Consider the following 17,019-nt stretch of genomic DNA (forward strand, 5'->3'; position numbering starts at 1 on the left):
CAGAAAGAACACTTATTTTTCAAGCATTTCCTACTAATATGACCTTGCTCGCCACACTCAAAACACTTGAAATCAGGACAATCTTTATAGATGTGGTCCGGGCTAAAACACCCATGGCACACTCTAACTTGATGATTGTGGATCACACGATAGTATGCAGTTTCTTTTTCATTCACTGAGAACTTCATCGAGTAGGGGATGGATTTCATATTAGGTGGAAGTTTTGCCTTAAATACTCTTGTTCCATCATAAATATAGTTTTTCGACTTCATCTTATGTTTTTTAATTGGTGACACCACTTCAACTCCAATTTTTGAAAATCTTTCAATGATTTCAGCATCAGTTACATACATACTCAAGTTGAGTATTGAAACATATCTGAAGCTGGATTCTAATTCAGTCACTTTAAATGTTTTACCACTGACTGATAAATCACCAAGAATTGGTTCCATCATCTGCCTCTCTCTAAATACAACTTCATATCCACTGCCGGTCTTTGGCACACATGCTATAACACTTCCTCTACCACATTTCAATTCAATTTCATCAATTACTGAATCAGGTTCTACTTTCCCAGAACCTTCAAGTACACATGAAATTAAAACAGTTTTCTCCTTTGAAAATTCATTTTCGACATTAAAAGACTTTCTATTGGACCTTTCTGGCCCACTTTTTTCAAAGTTCACCATTAGTTCTTAGATGGATCTCAAGAAAAGAATCGAGCGCACCTTTCCTCCCCCTTTTTCCTGCTACGAAAAAGCAGGAAAAGGGGATATAAAACGAATATTTATATGGAAACTACTATCACTTTAAAGCAAATATCATCTAAAAATGTTCAGGAAATATTTATACACAAAAATACGGCGAAGAACTCACCAAACAAAGAAAAATTCTCCGACGACACAATGTTTACATCCTACAGATGATGCATCCAAAAACCGATCCCATTAGCACGACGCTCTAACCAACTGAGCTAACCGGCCCTTGACTTAAAGTGATGAAAATATTGGTTCTTATTACTCGGGTGTCTTTTATCCGTTAGTAACGTCAAAAAATTCCACAGCCGAATAGCTACTCATTTATTCTACAACAGTTTCTTTGAATTATATCAGAGCTTATGCAATTTGTCGATTATAATACTTTTCTATTTCACCCTTATCGCCCGTCCGCTGGATTCATTCTAAGGTGTGTTAAGAAAATAATCAACTTTGGATTTTGTTCATGGTCGGACTCTGTAAAATCTTGAACTTACCAAGATGTTACGAATTAAGAAGCGCACGATCGACAACTTAGAAGTCAACGCTATATAAACGGACGAACTATGGAAAAGAAATGTGCAGCGCTCATCTCATGCCGTCAAAAATAATGGCCAGTGTGGGGATCGAACCCACGACATTCGCGTTATTAGCACGACGCTCTAACCAACTGAGCTAACCGGCCCTTGACTTAAAGTGATGAAAATATTGGTTCTTATTACTCGGGTGTCTTTTATCCGTTAGTAACGTCAAAAAATTGCACAGCTGAATAGCTACTCACTTATTCTACAACAGTTTCTTTGAATTATATCAGAGCTTATGCAATTTGTCGATTATAATACTTTTCTATTTCACCCTTATCGCCCGTCCGCTGGATTCATTCTAAGGTGTGTTAAGAAAATAATCAACTTTGGATTTTGTTCATGGTCGGACTCTGTAAAATCTTGAACTTACCAAGATGTTACGAATTAAGAAGCGCACGATCGACAACTTAGAAGTCAACGCTATATAAACGGACGAACTATGGAAAAGAAATGTGCAGCGCTCATCTCATGCCGTCAAAAATAATGGCCAGTGTGGGGATCGAACCCACGACATTCGCGTTATTAGCACGACGCTCTAACCAACTGAGCTAACCGGCCCTTGACTTAAAGTGATGAAAATATTGGTTCTTATTACTCGGGTGTCTTTTATCCGTTAGTAACGTCAAAAAATTGCACAGCTGAATAGCTACTCACTTATTCTACAACAGTTTCTTTGAATTATATCAGAGCTTATGCAATTTGTCGATTATAATACTTTTCTATTTCACCCTTATCGCCCGTCCGCTGGATTCATTCTAAGATGTGTTAAGAAAATAATCAACTTTGGATTTTGTTCATGGTCGGACTCTGTAAAATCTTGAACTTACCAAGATGTTACGAATTAAGAAGCGCACGATCGACAACTTAGAAGTCAACGCTATATAAACGGACGAACTATGGAAAAGAAATGTGCAGCGCTCATCTCATGCCGTCAAAAATAATGGCCAGTGTGGGGATCGAACCCACGACATTCGCGTTATTAGCACGACGCTCTAACCAACTGAGCTAACCGGCCCTTGACTTAAAGTGATGAAAATATTGGTTCTTATTACTCGGGTGTCTTTTATCCGTTAGTAACGTCAAAAAATTGCACAGCTGAATAGCTACTCACTTATTCTACAACAGTTTCTTTGAATTATATCAGAGCTTATGCAATTTGTCGATTATAATACTTTTCTATTTCACCCTTATCGCCCGTCCGCTGGATTCATTCTAAGGTGTGTTAAGAAAATAATCAACTTTGGATTTTGTTCATGGTCGGACTCTGTAAAATCTTGAACTTACCAAGATGTTACGAATTAAGAAGCGCACGATCGACAACTTCGAAGTCAACGCTATATAAACGGACGAACTATGGAAAAGAAATGTGCAGCGCTCATCTCATGCCGTCAAAAATAATGGCCAGTGTGGGGATCGAACCCACGACATTCGCGTTATTAGCACGACGCTCTTTTTTTTTTTTATCTTGATAAAATTTTATTAACAGAAAAACATTTACAAATCAAAGAGATATTGTTATTAATATTCTCATAGACATACTATTATCATATTGATTAGTTATATCATATATGTCAATTACATACGCATAGAAAACAAAGTCACCACAATTGTCCATTTTCGCAATACCTACAAAATTTTTATATTCATACATTTAATATATTTTTATTCACAATCATGTACGCACAAGAGATATCACAGTTGTACTCTTTCACTGTATTCATGCACATTTTTATTTCTTTTTTTTTTTAATTTTAGGTAAAATATAAAAACAAGTGAAAAGGTAATTGAAATACATTACACAATTTCATATCCAAATATTAAAGATTCCGGCTGGCTATCCATTCCATACTGCTTTAAAACATTGGCATGCAAAAAATGTAAAAAAAAATATTTCAAAACATTTTCCATACATTCAAACTTTATCATACATTTTAAAAATCAAATAAGACCTAGTTTAACCATGTCTCTATTTTCCTGCGGGCAACAATTTCCATTTTCTCAATTGCACTAGCTATATCACTATTCATGTATTTAGTTTTCCTAACATCATCAAAATCGTTTTCAATATTGTGCAAAGCGTACGTGTACCGCTTTGTTCCTGGACCGAAATAATGAATGTCCTCTTCCTTTCCCAATGAGAAGGACATGATTAAATTAATCATTGGGATCAACGTTAATAGTGTTGCGCTACACATACTCAACGAAGTTTTGATAACAATTTTATCTAGAACTGGTGTCTGTCGAGATTTTGATTTCTCTTCAGTGTTCGAAATATTTTCTGTATTCACAACGTCATGAGATTTAGTTAACATATTCTGTGTATTCGAATGTTCACTTATACATATTTTCCCTGCGGCATTTAAATTTCCGTTAACATGTTTCACACTCTCGGTTCGCAATTGATTATTCTCTTCACTTGACTGCTTTCCTTTGTTAGTATTTACCGTCAATGAGGCGCTGCACGGAACACTGTCGATCACGTCCATTAACGCATCGGTGGGTTCAGATGGAATATCACTTTCTGTATCACTTTCAATAAACGATTCATCTTCGCTTTCAGATGTTTTATTTTCTGAATTTTTCTTTTCTACAAATTGCTTCAGTCGTTTCCGGTCACGTTTTCTAGATGCATTAGATTTCCGTTTCGTTAATTTATCACCATTTGTCCACAATAAAGATATTTTCATTCTTCCATTTTGCTCAGTAGATGTCCAGCTGAAATCAGTATATTGTTCATTTACAATTTTCAACAAAGAAGTTAATGTTTTCGGTAAACAATCCATTTTCACATAAATTAATCTCTCAACATTGAATTCATAAATCAATTTTCCACAAGACCCTCAAATCAAAAACGGCAGAAGCTATCACGATAATGTCAATTGTATATAAATACGTATTTTGTCAACTGAAACTTACTACTTGTGTAACTATGTCCATCCTATCACTATATTTCGGCTGGAAAATCCATTCCAAAACTGATAATCTAACTAATTCCACAAACATTAAGAACACTGTAACAAAACACGTCTGACATCTTCGGTGCGTTCGACTCCTCCCAAGCACGACGCTCTAACCAACTGAGCTAACCGGCCCTTGACTTAAAGTGATGAAAATATTGGTTCTTATTACTCGGGTGTCTTTTATCCGTTAGTAACGTCAAAAAATTGCACAGCCGAATAGCTACTCACTTATTCTACAACAGTTTCTTTGAATTATATCAGAGCTTATGCAATTTGTCGATTATAATACTTTTCTATTTCACCCTTATCGCCCGTCCGCTGGATTCATTCTAAGGTGTGTTAAGAAAATAATCAACTTTGGATTTTGTTCATGGTCGGACTCTGTAAAATCTTGAACTTACCAAGATGTTACGAATTAAGAAGCGCACGATCGACAACTTAGAAGTCAACGCTATATAAACGGACGAACTATGGAAAAGAAATGTGCAGCGCTCATCTCATGCCGTCAAAAATAATGGCCAGTGTGGGGATCGAACCCACGACATTCGCGTTATTAGCACGACGCTCTAACCAACTGAGCTAACCGGCCCTTGACTTAAAGTGATGAAAATATTGGTTCTTATTACTCGGGTGTCTTTTATCCGTTAGTAACGTCAAAAAATTGCACAGCCGAATAGCTACTCATTTATTCTACAACAGTTTCTTTGAATTATATCAGAGCTTATGCAATTTGTCGATTATAATACCTTTCTATTTCACCCTTATCGCCCGTCCGCTGGATTCATTCTAAGGTGTGTTAAGAAAATAATCAACTTTGGATTTTGTTCATGGTCGGACTCTGTAAAATCTTGAACTTACCAAGATGTTACGAATTAAGAAGCGCACGATCGACAACTTAGAAGTCAACGCTATATAAACGGACGAACTATGGAAAAGAAATGTGCAGCGCTCATCTCATGCCGTCAAAAATAATGGCCAGTGTGGGGATCGAACCCACGACATTCGCGTTATTAGCACGACGCTCTAACCAACTGAGCTAACCGGCCCTTGACTTAAAGTGATGAAAATATTGGTTCTTATTACTCGGGTGTCTTTTATCCGTTAGTAACGTCAAAAAATTGCACAGCTGAATAGCTACTCACTTATTCTACAACAGTTTCTTTGAATTATATCAGAGCTTATGCAATTTGTCGATTATAATACTTTTCTATTTCACCCTTATCGCCCGTCCGCTGGATTCATTCTAAGGTGTGTTAAGAAAATAATCAACTTTGGATTTTGTTCATGGTCGGACTCTGTAAAATCTTGAACTTACCAAGATGTTACGAATTAAGAAGCGCACGATCGACAACTTAGAAGTCAACGCTATATAAACGGACGAACTATGGAAAAGAAATGTGCAGCGCTCATCTCATGCCGTCAAAAATAATGGCCAGTGTGGGGATCGAACCCACGACATTCGCGTTATTAGCACGACGCTCTAACCAACTGAGCTAACCGGCCCTTGACTTAAAGTGATGAAAATATTGGTTCTTATTACTCGGGTGTCTTTTATCCGTTAGTAACGTCAAAAAATTGCACAGCTGAATAGCTACTCACTTATTCTACAACAGTTTCTTTGAATTATATCAGAGCTTATGCAATTTGTCGATTATAATACTTTTCTATTTCACCCTTATCGCCCGTCCGCTGGATTCATTCTAAGGTGTGTTAAGAAAATAATCAACTTTGGATTTTGTTCATGGTCGGACTCTGTAAAATCTTGAACTTACCAAGATGTTACGAATTAAGAAGCGCACGATCGACAACTTAGAAGTCAACGCTATATAAACGGACGAACTATGGAAAAGAAATGTGCAGCGCTCATCTCATGCCGTCAAAAATAATGGCCAGTGTGGGGATCGAACCCACGACATTCGCGTTATTAGCACGACGCTCTAACCAACTGAGCTAACCGGCCCTTGACTTAAAGTGATGAAAATATTGGTTCTTATTACTCGGGTGTCTTTTATCCGTTAGTAACGTCAAAAAATTGCACAGCCGAATAGCTACTCATTTATTCTACAACAGTTTCTTTGAATTATATCAGAGCTTATGCAATTTGTCGATTATAATACCTTTCTATTTCACCCTTATCGCCCGTCCGCTGGATTCATTCTAAGGTGTGTTAAGAAAATAATCAACTTTGGATTTTGTTCATGGTCGGACTCTGTAAAATCTTGAACTTACCAAGATGTTACGAATTAAGAAGCGCACGATCGACAACTTAGAAGTCAACGCTATATAAACGGACGAACTATGGAAAAGAAATGTGCAGCGCTCATCTCATGCCGTCAAAAATAATGGCCAGTGTGGGGATCGAACCCACGACATTCGCGTTATTAGCACGACGCTCTAACCAACTGAGCTAACCGGCCCTTGACTTAAAGTGATGAAAATATTGGTTCTTATTACTCGGGTGTCTTTTATCCGTTAGTAACGTCAAAAAATTGCACAGCTGAATAGCTACTCACTTATTCTACAACAGTTTCTTTGAATTATATCAGAGCTTATGCAATTTGTCGATTATAATACTTTTCTATTTCACCCTTATCGCCCGTCCGCTGGATTCATTCTAAGGTGTGTTAAGAAAATAATCAACTTTGGATTTTGTTCATGGTCGGACTCTGTAAAATCTTGAACTTACCAAGATGTTACGAATTAAGAAGCGCACGATCGACAACTTAGAAGTCAACGCTATATAAACGGACGAACTATGGAAAAGAAATGTGCAGCGCTCATCTCATGCCGTCAAAAATAATGGCCAGTGTGGGGATCGAACCCACGACATTCGCGTTATTAGCACGACGCTCTAACCAACTGAGCTAACCGGCCCTTGACTTAAAGTGATGAAAATATTGGTTCTTATTACTCGGGTGTCTTTTATCCGTTAGTAACGTCAAAAAATTGCACAGCTGAATAGCTACTCACTTATTCTACAACAGTTTCTTTGAATTATATCAGAGCTTATGCAATTTGTCGATTATAATACTTTTCTATTTCACCCTTATCGCCCGTCCGCTGGATTCATTCTAAGATGTGTTAAGAAAATAATCAACTTTGGATTTTGTTCATGGTCGGACTCTGTAAAATCTTGAACTTACCAAGATGTTACGAATTAAGAAGCGCACGATCGACAACTTAGAAGTCAACGCTATATAAACGGACGAACTATGGAAAAGAAATGTGCAGCGCTCATCTCATGCCGTCAAAAATAATGGCCAGTGTGGGGATCGAACCCACGACATTCGCGTTATTAGCACGACGCTCTAACCAACTGAGCTAACCGGCCCTTGACTTAAAATGATGAAAATATTGGTTCTTATTACTCGGGTGTCTTTTATCCGTTAGTAACGTCAAAAAATTGCACAGCCGAATAGCTACTCACTTATTCTACAACAGTTTCTTTGAATTATATCAGAGCTTATGCAATTTGTCGATTATAATACTTTTCTATTTCACCCTTATCGCCCGTCCGCTGGATTCATTCTAAGGTGTGTTAAGAAAATAATCAACTTTGGATTTTGTTCATGGTCGGACTCTGTAAAATCTTGAACTTACCAAGATGTTACGAATTAAGAAGCGCACGATCGACAACTTAGAAGTCAACGCTATATAAACGGACGAACTATGGAAAAGAAATGTGCAGCGCTCATCTCATGCCGTCAAAAATAATGGCCAGTGTGGGGATCGAACCCACGACATTCGCGTTATTAGCACGACGCTCTAACCAACTGAGCTAACCGGCCCTTGACTTAAAGTGATGAAAATATTGGTTCTTATTACTCGGGTGTCTTTTATCCGTTAGTAACGTCAAAAAATTGCACAGCTGAATAGCTACTCACTTATTCTACAACAGTTTCTTTGAATTATATCAGAGCTTATGCAATTTGTCGATTATAATACTTTTCTATTTCACCCTTATCGCCCGTCCGCTGGATTCATTCTAAGGTGTGTTAAGAAAATAATCAACTTTGGATTTTGTTCATGGTCGGACTCTGTAAAATCTTGAACTTACCAAGATGTTACGAATTAAGAAGCGCACGATCGACAACTTAGAAGTCAACGCTATATAAACGGACGAACTATGGAAAAGAAATGTGCAGCGCTCATCTCATGCCGTCAAAAATAATGGCCAGTGTGGGGATCGAACCCACGACATTCGCGTTATTAGCACGACGCTCTAACCAACTGAGCTAACCGGCCCTTGACTTAAAGTGATGAAAATATTGGTTCTTATTACTCGGGTGTCTTTTATCCGTTAGTAACGTCAAAAAATTGCACAGCTGAATAGCTACTCACTTATTCTACAACAGTTTCTTTGAATTATATCAGAGCTTATGCAATTTGTCGATTATAATACTTTTCTATTTCACCCTTATCGCCCGTCCGCTGGATTCATTCTAAGGTGTGTTAAGAAAATAATCAACTTTGGATTTTGTTCATGGTCGGACTCTGTAAAATCTTGAACTTACCAAGATGTTACGAATTAAGAAGCGCACGATCGACAACTTAGAAGTCAACGCTATATAAACGGACGAACTATGGAAAAGAAATGTGCAGCGCTCATCTCATGCCGTCAAAAATAATGGCCAGTGTGGGGATCGAACCCACGACATTCGCGTTATTAGCACGACGCTCTAACCAACTGAGCTAACCGGCCCTTGACTTAAAGTGATGAAAATATTGGTTCTTATTACTCGGGTGTCTTTTATCCGTTAGTAACGTCAAAAAATTGCACAGCCGAATAGCTACTCACTTATTCTACAACAGTTTCTTTGAATTATATCAGAGCTTATGCAATTTGTCGATTATAATACTTTTCTATTTCACCCTTATCGCCCGTCCGCTGGATTCATTCTAAGGTGTGTTAAGAAAATAATCAACTTTGGATTTTGTTCATGGTCGGACTCTGTAAAATCTTGAACTTACCAAGATGTTACGAATTAAGAAGCGCACGATCGACAACTTAGAAGTCAACGCTATATAAACGGACGAACTATGGAAAAGAAATGTGCAGCGCTCATCTCATGCCGTCAAAAATAATGGCCAGTGTGGGGATCGAACCCACGACATTCGCGTTATTAGCACGACGCTCTTTTTTTTTATCTTGATAAAATTTTATTCACAGTAAAACATCATATAAAAGCATTATTGGGCTAATCTCCCAATAATTCACATATCACAGATCACAAATTGTCCTTAAATTACATTGACAGTATATATATGAATAAGTATATTTAAAAGTCTATCACAACATTATCATCAGAGATGCGCAGAACAGGATTGTCATTCAAGTAATATTTTTGAAACAAAGAAAAGTTCTTTTTCTGTATATAATACATGTAAGCATAATTAACATGCTTTTGAAGAACAGATTTAAAATAAGAAATAATGTGCAAAACTTTCTCATCTTTCATGACTAAATTTCTTCTTTTTACAACACAAAACCTTCTAACAGATAAAGCAGTATTAACAAAATAAAAGTTTACTTTTTTATCTTTCTTGAGTAGACCGAAATAACATAGAAAATTAAAGTCTAACATATTGATAAAGCTAGCTGAACTATTACACAATATATTATGTAAAAAGTCTTTAAAAAAGTCATTGAATCGAGTCAAACATCTACACGAAATTATAAGATGTTCTAAGTCCTCATGCATATCATCACAAACTGGACACAATGAATCATCAGTAATGCGACATCTCAATAACCTCTCCTTAGTAAATAAAACTCTATGAAATATTTTAAATGATAACTCAATCCAATCACTTGGTAAAAATGGAAAGTTCAAAATTGTTTGGACTTTTTGAGTATCAAAATCAGAACACATCTCACACCAATATTTGACAGCATTTGGTTCTTTTGATAATGATTTCAACAACATAGAATAAAAAAACTTTGTTGTACTAGGAAAAGAGTACTTTCTATTATTAACATTACATTCTATATTCAAACTGAGATTTCTACGAACATTTTCATTATTTTCTACTAAAATTTTACATTCATCAGGAATACATTGTTTTATACATTGTACTACCTTAATAATCTTAGCAGCAGATACCTGTGGAAACTTTTCAGAAACAATATCTTGAACAAACTCATCTCTCATGAATCCCTTTTTACATTCAAATGCTAAATCTTTCACTTTAATAATGCCTGCATCTATAAAAGTCTTGATATACAGCATATTACCATTATTAGTAATCAAAGGATTATTGAACAGAGGCAGGTCAAATACATTATTCAAATTGATATCAATTTCAATATAATCACGTATCTTTCCCCAAGCAAACAGCATACATTTATAAAAATCAGGTAAACTCCCCAACTGTCTCTGCTTAAATTGACAGAACAAAATCTCAATACCAAGTTTCATATCTTGTACTTTGGAAAAGAAATAAGTACAAAGATGCTTCCAAACAGCACAATACTCTACATCTAACAAACGACTTAAAAATTTAAGTCTAAAAGCATACATCTTATGTAAAATTTCTGGAAAGTTCAAACCTCCATCTAGTATTCTATTAATAACAACATCATAAGCAACCAAAGATGGTTTATCATTCCACAAAAACCCGATGCACAATTTCTTTATATCTAAATAGTATTTTTCTGGTATATTAACTACCATCAGAGTATACCAAAGTTTGCTCATTAAAAGAGTATTTATCACAGTTACTCTACCATGTATTGACAATTGTCTCATTTTCCAAAGATTCAGTATTTTTGAAATAGACTGCACTTTGCATTCCCAATTCAGACTATCACATAACTTTTTATCCTTGCCAATCCATATGCCTAAAAGCTGTAAAACCCCATCACACTCTTTAATTTTCCAAGCATCTAAATCATTTTTTGATATTTTTCCAGTACCCAATGCCACAATTTCAGATTTATCTTTATTTAATTTTGCCCCAGATGCTTGTTCATACAATTGTAAAACATTAAATGATTCAGTTACTGAATTTTTGTCAGACAATATCAATGTAGTGTCATCAGCATGTGAAAATATTTTTTCTTCAATATTCACAACAGGAATGTTAATACCTTGAATCCTATCATTCCTTTTGATCATTATACTTAAAGGTTCAGCAACTAAAACATACAATAAAGCAGATATTGGGCAACCTTGTTTAACAGAGTTTGCCAATGGAAAATATTTGGATAGGAAACCATTGCACTTGACAGTACTAAAAATATCTGTATAAAAAATTTTTATCCAAGATATAAATCTCTCCCCAAAACCAAATTTTTGTAAAACCGAAAAAAGATATTCATGCCCAACCCTGTCAAAAGCCTTTTCCTGATCTAACTTTAACAAATAACATTCTAGATTATCCATTTCAACCAAGTCAATTATGTCTCTTACAGTAACAGTAGTATCAGAGATGTCTTTACCTATTATACAACAACTCTGAGTTGGTGAAATAATCTTTGGAAGTACAAATTTAAACCTATTTGCCATGACTCTTGCTAATATTTTATAATCTACATTCAATAAACTGATAGGTCTAAAATTTTTCAAGTCAGTTTTGTCACCTCTATTTTTATAAATTAGGTTAATCATTCCATACCTCATAGACCTAGATAAAACTTTATTCTCTTCAACTGTATCATAAATATATTTCAAAACATCTTTCAACTCATTAAAAAAATATAAATAAAACTCCACCGTGAGTCCATCAGGACCAGGTGTTTTTCCTTGTTTCATACCTTTTATAGAGGTTTTTATTTCTTCAATATTAATTTCCTCATCACATTTTTCAACATCACAAACGTCAACATTGACATTAATACAATCTAACATTTTATCAATTGCTTCATAATCAGTTTGTACACAAGAAAATAGCCTTTTATAAAAACTATAAATAACATCTAAAATTTCAGCAGTTTCACTGACAACATTACCATCACAATTTTTTAAACCATTTATCATATTTCTATTCTGTCTATGTTTCTCTAAATTCAAAAAATAGGTTGTATTTTTATCACTTTCTAATGAATATTGACATTTGGATCTTATAACAGCACCATTACATCTATGTTGTTCTAAACCTTCAAGTTCCTCTTTCAACTCTAAATATTTGACATGATCTATATCATTACCACTAGCAGCCTTTATTGACAATTCTTGTAACTTATTCTGTATTCTATAATAATCTCTATATAACTCTCTCTGTTTTTCTTTACCATAGAGTTGACTTGTTTTCTTGATTTTATATTTCAAATTATCCCACCAAATTAATGGATGTGAAAAATAAAAATCTGAACCAATTTCATCAAGTAAGATATTTCTAATTTTTTCAACAAAAAAATCATCACTCAATAAGGACTTGTTAAAAATCCAAACACCAGGTCCTTTTTCAACTTCAGAAAAATCTAATTTCATACTAACAATAGAATGATCACTGAAAGATGTATCATTGTAAAAAACATTCTTTATAAATGGTTTTAAATTACAAGAAACTAAAAAATAATCAATTCTACTTTGAGTTAAAAAACTTTGTACAACTTGTTTTCTTGAAAACATTTTAACACCTACATTTCTATCTCTCCATACATCAGATAAACCTTTTTCATTTATCAATTCAGTCAGACATTTTAAAGATCTGTCAGCATAAAAAACAGTTTTCCCACTTTTGTCTAAAGGGGAAAGAGTGGTATTATAATCACCTGCTATTATAATAAATTCATCTCCATATATTTTACTTTTACAATCATTGAAAAAATTACACTTTTCACTAACATTATTTGGAGCATACAAATTAATTATGTCCAAACTTTTGTCAAGAATTTTACCTTGTATATGAACTAATCTTCCACATACACTCTCACAAACTTTAAAAACATTTTTCAACCTTTTACTTACAAGAATGGCAACCCCTTTCCTATTACAAATGCTATTACTGGCAAAAATCTCACCATCCCATACAGTTTTATCAATTTGAATATCCTCATACAATTTATCAGTCCAAAATGTTTCCTGTAAACACACAATGTCATATTTTCTTTCAATACATAATGCAAAAGTACAATCCCTTTTATTTTTGTCACACAAACCATTACAATTAAGGCTAATGAAGTTAAAAGTAGCCATCACAAAACAAAAGTTCATAATTAATGACACATTCCACTCCATTGTTACTTCATTAACTTATTTTTAACATTTGACAATCTAGCTGCCTTTAAATTAGGCTTAATCTGAAATTTATTTCGCCTTTTGATACCCAGGTAGGATTTTTTCTTACCCACAACAGTAAACTCATCACCACTCGCCAACTGACAATCACTTGTCAATGAATGAGTGTCCATTTCAAAATCATCCAAAGTATCACAAGTACTATGGCTGACTCCTCCCTGGCTTTTGATTTTATCCTGAGAGGAGACAGTATTTTCTATATTAGATATATGATCAATATCTTTAACATTATTCTCAGATACACCAGAGACGTCATTAAATTCAACCAAATTAACATGGCTAACATCTACATTATTAGTAAGATTGTCATGATCGATTTCTGATTCTACTTTTTCTTTATCTTCACCACTTACAATATCTTCAACACCATGAACCATGTCACAAACATCTAACACCTCAGAAACGTCATCACCATCCACTTCATGATTCTCTCCATCGTGACTAGCACCGTCACATTCATCCATACACTGGCTAGCAACACCATTCGGAACATCATCTGTGATATGGCTAGCAACACCATTATCACCATTCGCTATCGGCTCAACAACCGCCTCCACAGTTGTATGGGTAGCATCGCCATTAGTGTCAACATGACTGACATCATCACGACAACGGGAATGAACACTACTGACAACATTTTCACGTCTTCTAGTGTTCTGTGCCCATTCGTCATCTTCAGAAACATCACTTGAATCATCATTTTCTGTATGAAACATTCTGTCACTTGAATGTTGAATGTCATGATCCTTAAAAATGCCCGAGTAGGAATCAGTTTGGAATTCTGTACATGAATTACCCACGCCTGTCTTCCTCAAGGTTTCACACTTACAGTTCTCCTTCTTGTAAAAGCAGAAAGAACACTTATTTTTCAAGCATTTCCTACTAATATGACCTTGCTCGCCACACTCAAAACACTTGAAATCAGGACAATCTTTATAGATGTGGTCCGGGCTAAAACACCCATGGCACACTCTAACTTGATGATTGTGGATCACACGATAGTATGCAGTTTCTTTTTCATTCACTGAGAACTTCATCGAGTAGGGGATGGATTTCATATTAGGTGGAAGTTTTGCCTTAAATACTCTTGTTCCATCATAAATATAGTTTTTCGACTTCATCTTATGTTTTTTAATTGGTGACACCACTTCAACTCCAATTTTTGAAAATCTTTCAATGATTTCAGCATCAGTTACATACATACTCAAGTTGAGTATTGAAACATATCTGAAGCTGGATTCTAATTCAGTCACTTTAAATGTTTTACCACTGACTGATAAATCACCAAGAATTGGTTCCATCATCTGCCTCTCTCTAAATACAACTTCATATCCACTGCCGGTCTTTGGCACACATGCTATAACACTTCCTCTACCACATTTCAATTCAATTTCATCAATTACTGAATCAGGTTCTACTTTCCCAGAACCTTCAAGTACACATGAAATTAAAACAGTTTTCTCCTTTGAAAATTCATTTTCGACATTAAAAGACTTTCTATTGGACCTTTCTGGCCCACTTTTTTCAAAGTTCACCATTAGTTCTTAGATGGATCTCAAGAAAAGAATCGAGCGCACCTTTCCTCCCCCTTTTTCCTGCTACGAAAAAGCAGGAAAAGGGGATATAAAACGAATATTTATATGGAAACTACTATCACTTTAAAGCAAATATCATCTAAAAATGTTCAGGAAATATTTATACACAAAAATACGGCGAAGAACTCACCAAACAAAGAAAAATTCTCGGACGACACAATGTTTACATCCTACAGATGATGCATCCAAAAACCGATCCCATTAGCACGACGCTCTAACCAACTGAGCTAACCGGCCCTTGACTTAAAGTGATGAAAATATTGGTTCTTATTACTCGGGTGTCTTTTATCCGTTAGTAACGTCAAAAAATTCCACAGCCGAATAGCTACTCATTTATTCTACAACAGTTTCTTTGAATTATATCAGAGCTTATGCAATTTGTCGATTATAATACTTTTCTATTTCACCCTTATCGCCCGTCCGCTGGATTCATTCTAAGGTGTGTTAAGAAAATAATCAACTTTGGATTTTGTTCATGGTCGGACTCTGTAAAATCTTGAACTTACCAAGATGTTACGAATTAAGAAGCGCACGATCGACAACTTAGAAGTCAACGCTATATAAACGGACGAACTATGGAAAAGAAATGTGCAGCGCTCATCTCATGCCGTCAAAAATAATGGCCAGTGTGGGGATCGAACCCACGACATTCGCGTTATTAGCACGACGCTCTAACCAACTGAGCTAACCGGCCCTTGACTTAAAGTGATGAAAATATTGGTTCTTATTACTCGGGTGTCTTTTATCCGTTAGTAACGTCAAAAAATTGCACAGCTGAATAGCTACTCACTTATTCTACAACAGTTTCTTTGAATTATATCAGAGCTTATGCAATTTGTCGATTATAATACTTTTCTATTTCACCCTTATCGCCCGTCCGCTGGATTCATTCTAAGGTGTGTTAAGAAAATAATCAACTTTGGATTTTGTTCATGGTCGGACTCTGTAAAATCTTGAACTTACCAAGATGTTACGAATTAAGAAGCGCACGATCGACAACTTAGAAGTCAACGCTATATAAACGGACGAACTATGGAAAAGAAATGTGCAGCGCTCATCTCATGCCGTCAAAAATAATGGCCAGTGTGGGGATCGAACCCACGACATTCGCGTTATTAGCACGACGCTCTAACCAACTGAGCTAACCGGCCCTTGACTTAAAGTGATGAAAATATTGGTTCTTATTACTCGGGTGTCTTTTATCCGTTAGTAACGTCAAAAAATTGCACAGCCGAATAGCTACTCATTTATTCTACAACAGTTTCTTTGAATTATATCAGAGCTTATGCAATTTGTCGATTATAATACTTTTCTATTTCACCCTTATCGCCCGTCCGCTGGATTCATTCTAAGGTGTGTTAAGAAAATAATCAACTTTGGATTTTGTTCATGGTCGGACTCTGTAAAATCTTGAACTTACCAAGATGTTACGAATTAAGAAGCGCACGATCGACAACTTAGAAGTCAACGCTATATAAACGGACGAACTATGGAAAAGAAATGTGCAGCGCTCATCTCATGCCGTCAAAAATAATGGCCAGTGTGGGGATCGAACCCACGACATTCGCGTTATTAGCACGACGCTCTAACCAACTGAGCTAACCGGCCCTTGACTTAAAGTGATGAAAATATTGGTTCTTATTACTCGGGTGTCTTTTATCCGTTAGTAACGTCAAAAAATTGCACAGCTGAATAGCTACTCACTTATTCTACAACAGTTTCTTTGAATTATATCAGAGCTTATGCAATTTGTTGATTATAATACTTTTCTATTTCACCCTTATCGCCCGTCCGCTGGATTCATTCTAAGATGTGTTAAGAAAATAATCAACTTTGGATTTTGTTCATGGTCGGACTCTGTAAAATCTTGAACTTACCAAGAT

At 35.5% G+C, this 17,019-nt stretch overlaps 16 non-coding genes across 16 annotated transcripts; all 16 read right to left on the minus strand.

Moving 5' to 3' along the window:
• Positions 1–1,366: 1,366 nt before the first annotated feature.
• On the minus strand, positions 1,367–1,440 carry Trnai-aau (transfer RNA isoleucine (anticodon AAU)). Its single transcript has one exon. It is a non-coding gene; the product is annotated as a tRNA-Ile (tRNA).
• A 383-nt stretch (positions 1,441–1,823) lies between these two features.
• Positions 1,824–1,897, minus strand: Trnai-aau (transfer RNA isoleucine (anticodon AAU)). The gene has a single exon. It is a non-coding gene; the product is annotated as a tRNA-Ile (tRNA).
• A 383-nt stretch (positions 1,898–2,280) lies between these two features.
• On the minus strand, positions 2,281–2,354 carry Trnai-aau (transfer RNA isoleucine (anticodon AAU)). Its single transcript has one exon. It is a non-coding gene; the product is annotated as a tRNA-Ile (tRNA).
• A 2,460-nt stretch (positions 2,355–4,814) lies between these two features.
• On the minus strand, positions 4,815–4,888 carry Trnai-aau (transfer RNA isoleucine (anticodon AAU)). Its single transcript has one exon. It is a non-coding gene; the product is annotated as a tRNA-Ile (tRNA).
• Positions 4,889–5,271: 383 nt separating this feature from the next.
• On the minus strand, positions 5,272–5,345 carry Trnai-aau (transfer RNA isoleucine (anticodon AAU)). The gene has a single exon. It is a non-coding gene; the product is annotated as a tRNA-Ile (tRNA).
• A 383-nt stretch (positions 5,346–5,728) lies between these two features.
• Positions 5,729–5,802, minus strand: Trnai-aau (transfer RNA isoleucine (anticodon AAU)). Its single transcript has one exon. It is a non-coding gene; the product is annotated as a tRNA-Ile (tRNA).
• Positions 5,803–6,185: 383 nt separating this feature from the next.
• Positions 6,186–6,259, minus strand: Trnai-aau (transfer RNA isoleucine (anticodon AAU)). Its single transcript has one exon. It is a non-coding gene; the product is annotated as a tRNA-Ile (tRNA).
• A 383-nt stretch (positions 6,260–6,642) lies between these two features.
• Positions 6,643–6,716, minus strand: Trnai-aau (transfer RNA isoleucine (anticodon AAU)). Its single transcript has one exon. It is a non-coding gene; the product is annotated as a tRNA-Ile (tRNA).
• A 383-nt stretch (positions 6,717–7,099) lies between these two features.
• Positions 7,100–7,173, minus strand: Trnai-aau (transfer RNA isoleucine (anticodon AAU)). The gene has a single exon. It is a non-coding gene; the product is annotated as a tRNA-Ile (tRNA).
• Positions 7,174–7,556: 383 nt separating this feature from the next.
• Trnai-aau (transfer RNA isoleucine (anticodon AAU)) lies at positions 7,557–7,630 on the minus strand. The gene has a single exon. It is a non-coding gene; the product is annotated as a tRNA-Ile (tRNA).
• Positions 7,631–8,013: 383 nt separating this feature from the next.
• Positions 8,014–8,087, minus strand: Trnai-aau (transfer RNA isoleucine (anticodon AAU)). The gene has a single exon. It is a non-coding gene; the product is annotated as a tRNA-Ile (tRNA).
• A 383-nt stretch (positions 8,088–8,470) lies between these two features.
• Trnai-aau (transfer RNA isoleucine (anticodon AAU)) lies at positions 8,471–8,544 on the minus strand. Its single transcript has one exon. It is a non-coding gene; the product is annotated as a tRNA-Ile (tRNA).
• A 383-nt stretch (positions 8,545–8,927) lies between these two features.
• On the minus strand, positions 8,928–9,001 carry Trnai-aau (transfer RNA isoleucine (anticodon AAU)). Its single transcript has one exon. It is a non-coding gene; the product is annotated as a tRNA-Ile (tRNA).
• A 6,755-nt stretch (positions 9,002–15,756) lies between these two features.
• On the minus strand, positions 15,757–15,830 carry Trnai-aau (transfer RNA isoleucine (anticodon AAU)). The gene has a single exon. It is a non-coding gene; the product is annotated as a tRNA-Ile (tRNA).
• Positions 15,831–16,213: 383 nt separating this feature from the next.
• Trnai-aau (transfer RNA isoleucine (anticodon AAU)) lies at positions 16,214–16,287 on the minus strand. Its single transcript has one exon. It is a non-coding gene; the product is annotated as a tRNA-Ile (tRNA).
• Positions 16,288–16,670: 383 nt separating this feature from the next.
• Trnai-aau (transfer RNA isoleucine (anticodon AAU)) lies at positions 16,671–16,744 on the minus strand. The gene has a single exon. It is a non-coding gene; the product is annotated as a tRNA-Ile (tRNA).
• Positions 16,745–17,019: the final 275 nt, after the last annotated feature.

Source organism: Perna viridis, chromosome 5 (genome assembly GCF_037379345.1).
Source record: "Perna viridis isolate PV_CMFRI_1.1 ecotype Kerala chromosome 5, ASM3737934v1, whole genome shotgun sequence".
NCBI lineage: Eukaryota > Metazoa > Mollusca > Bivalvia > Mytilida > Mytilidae > Perna > Perna viridis.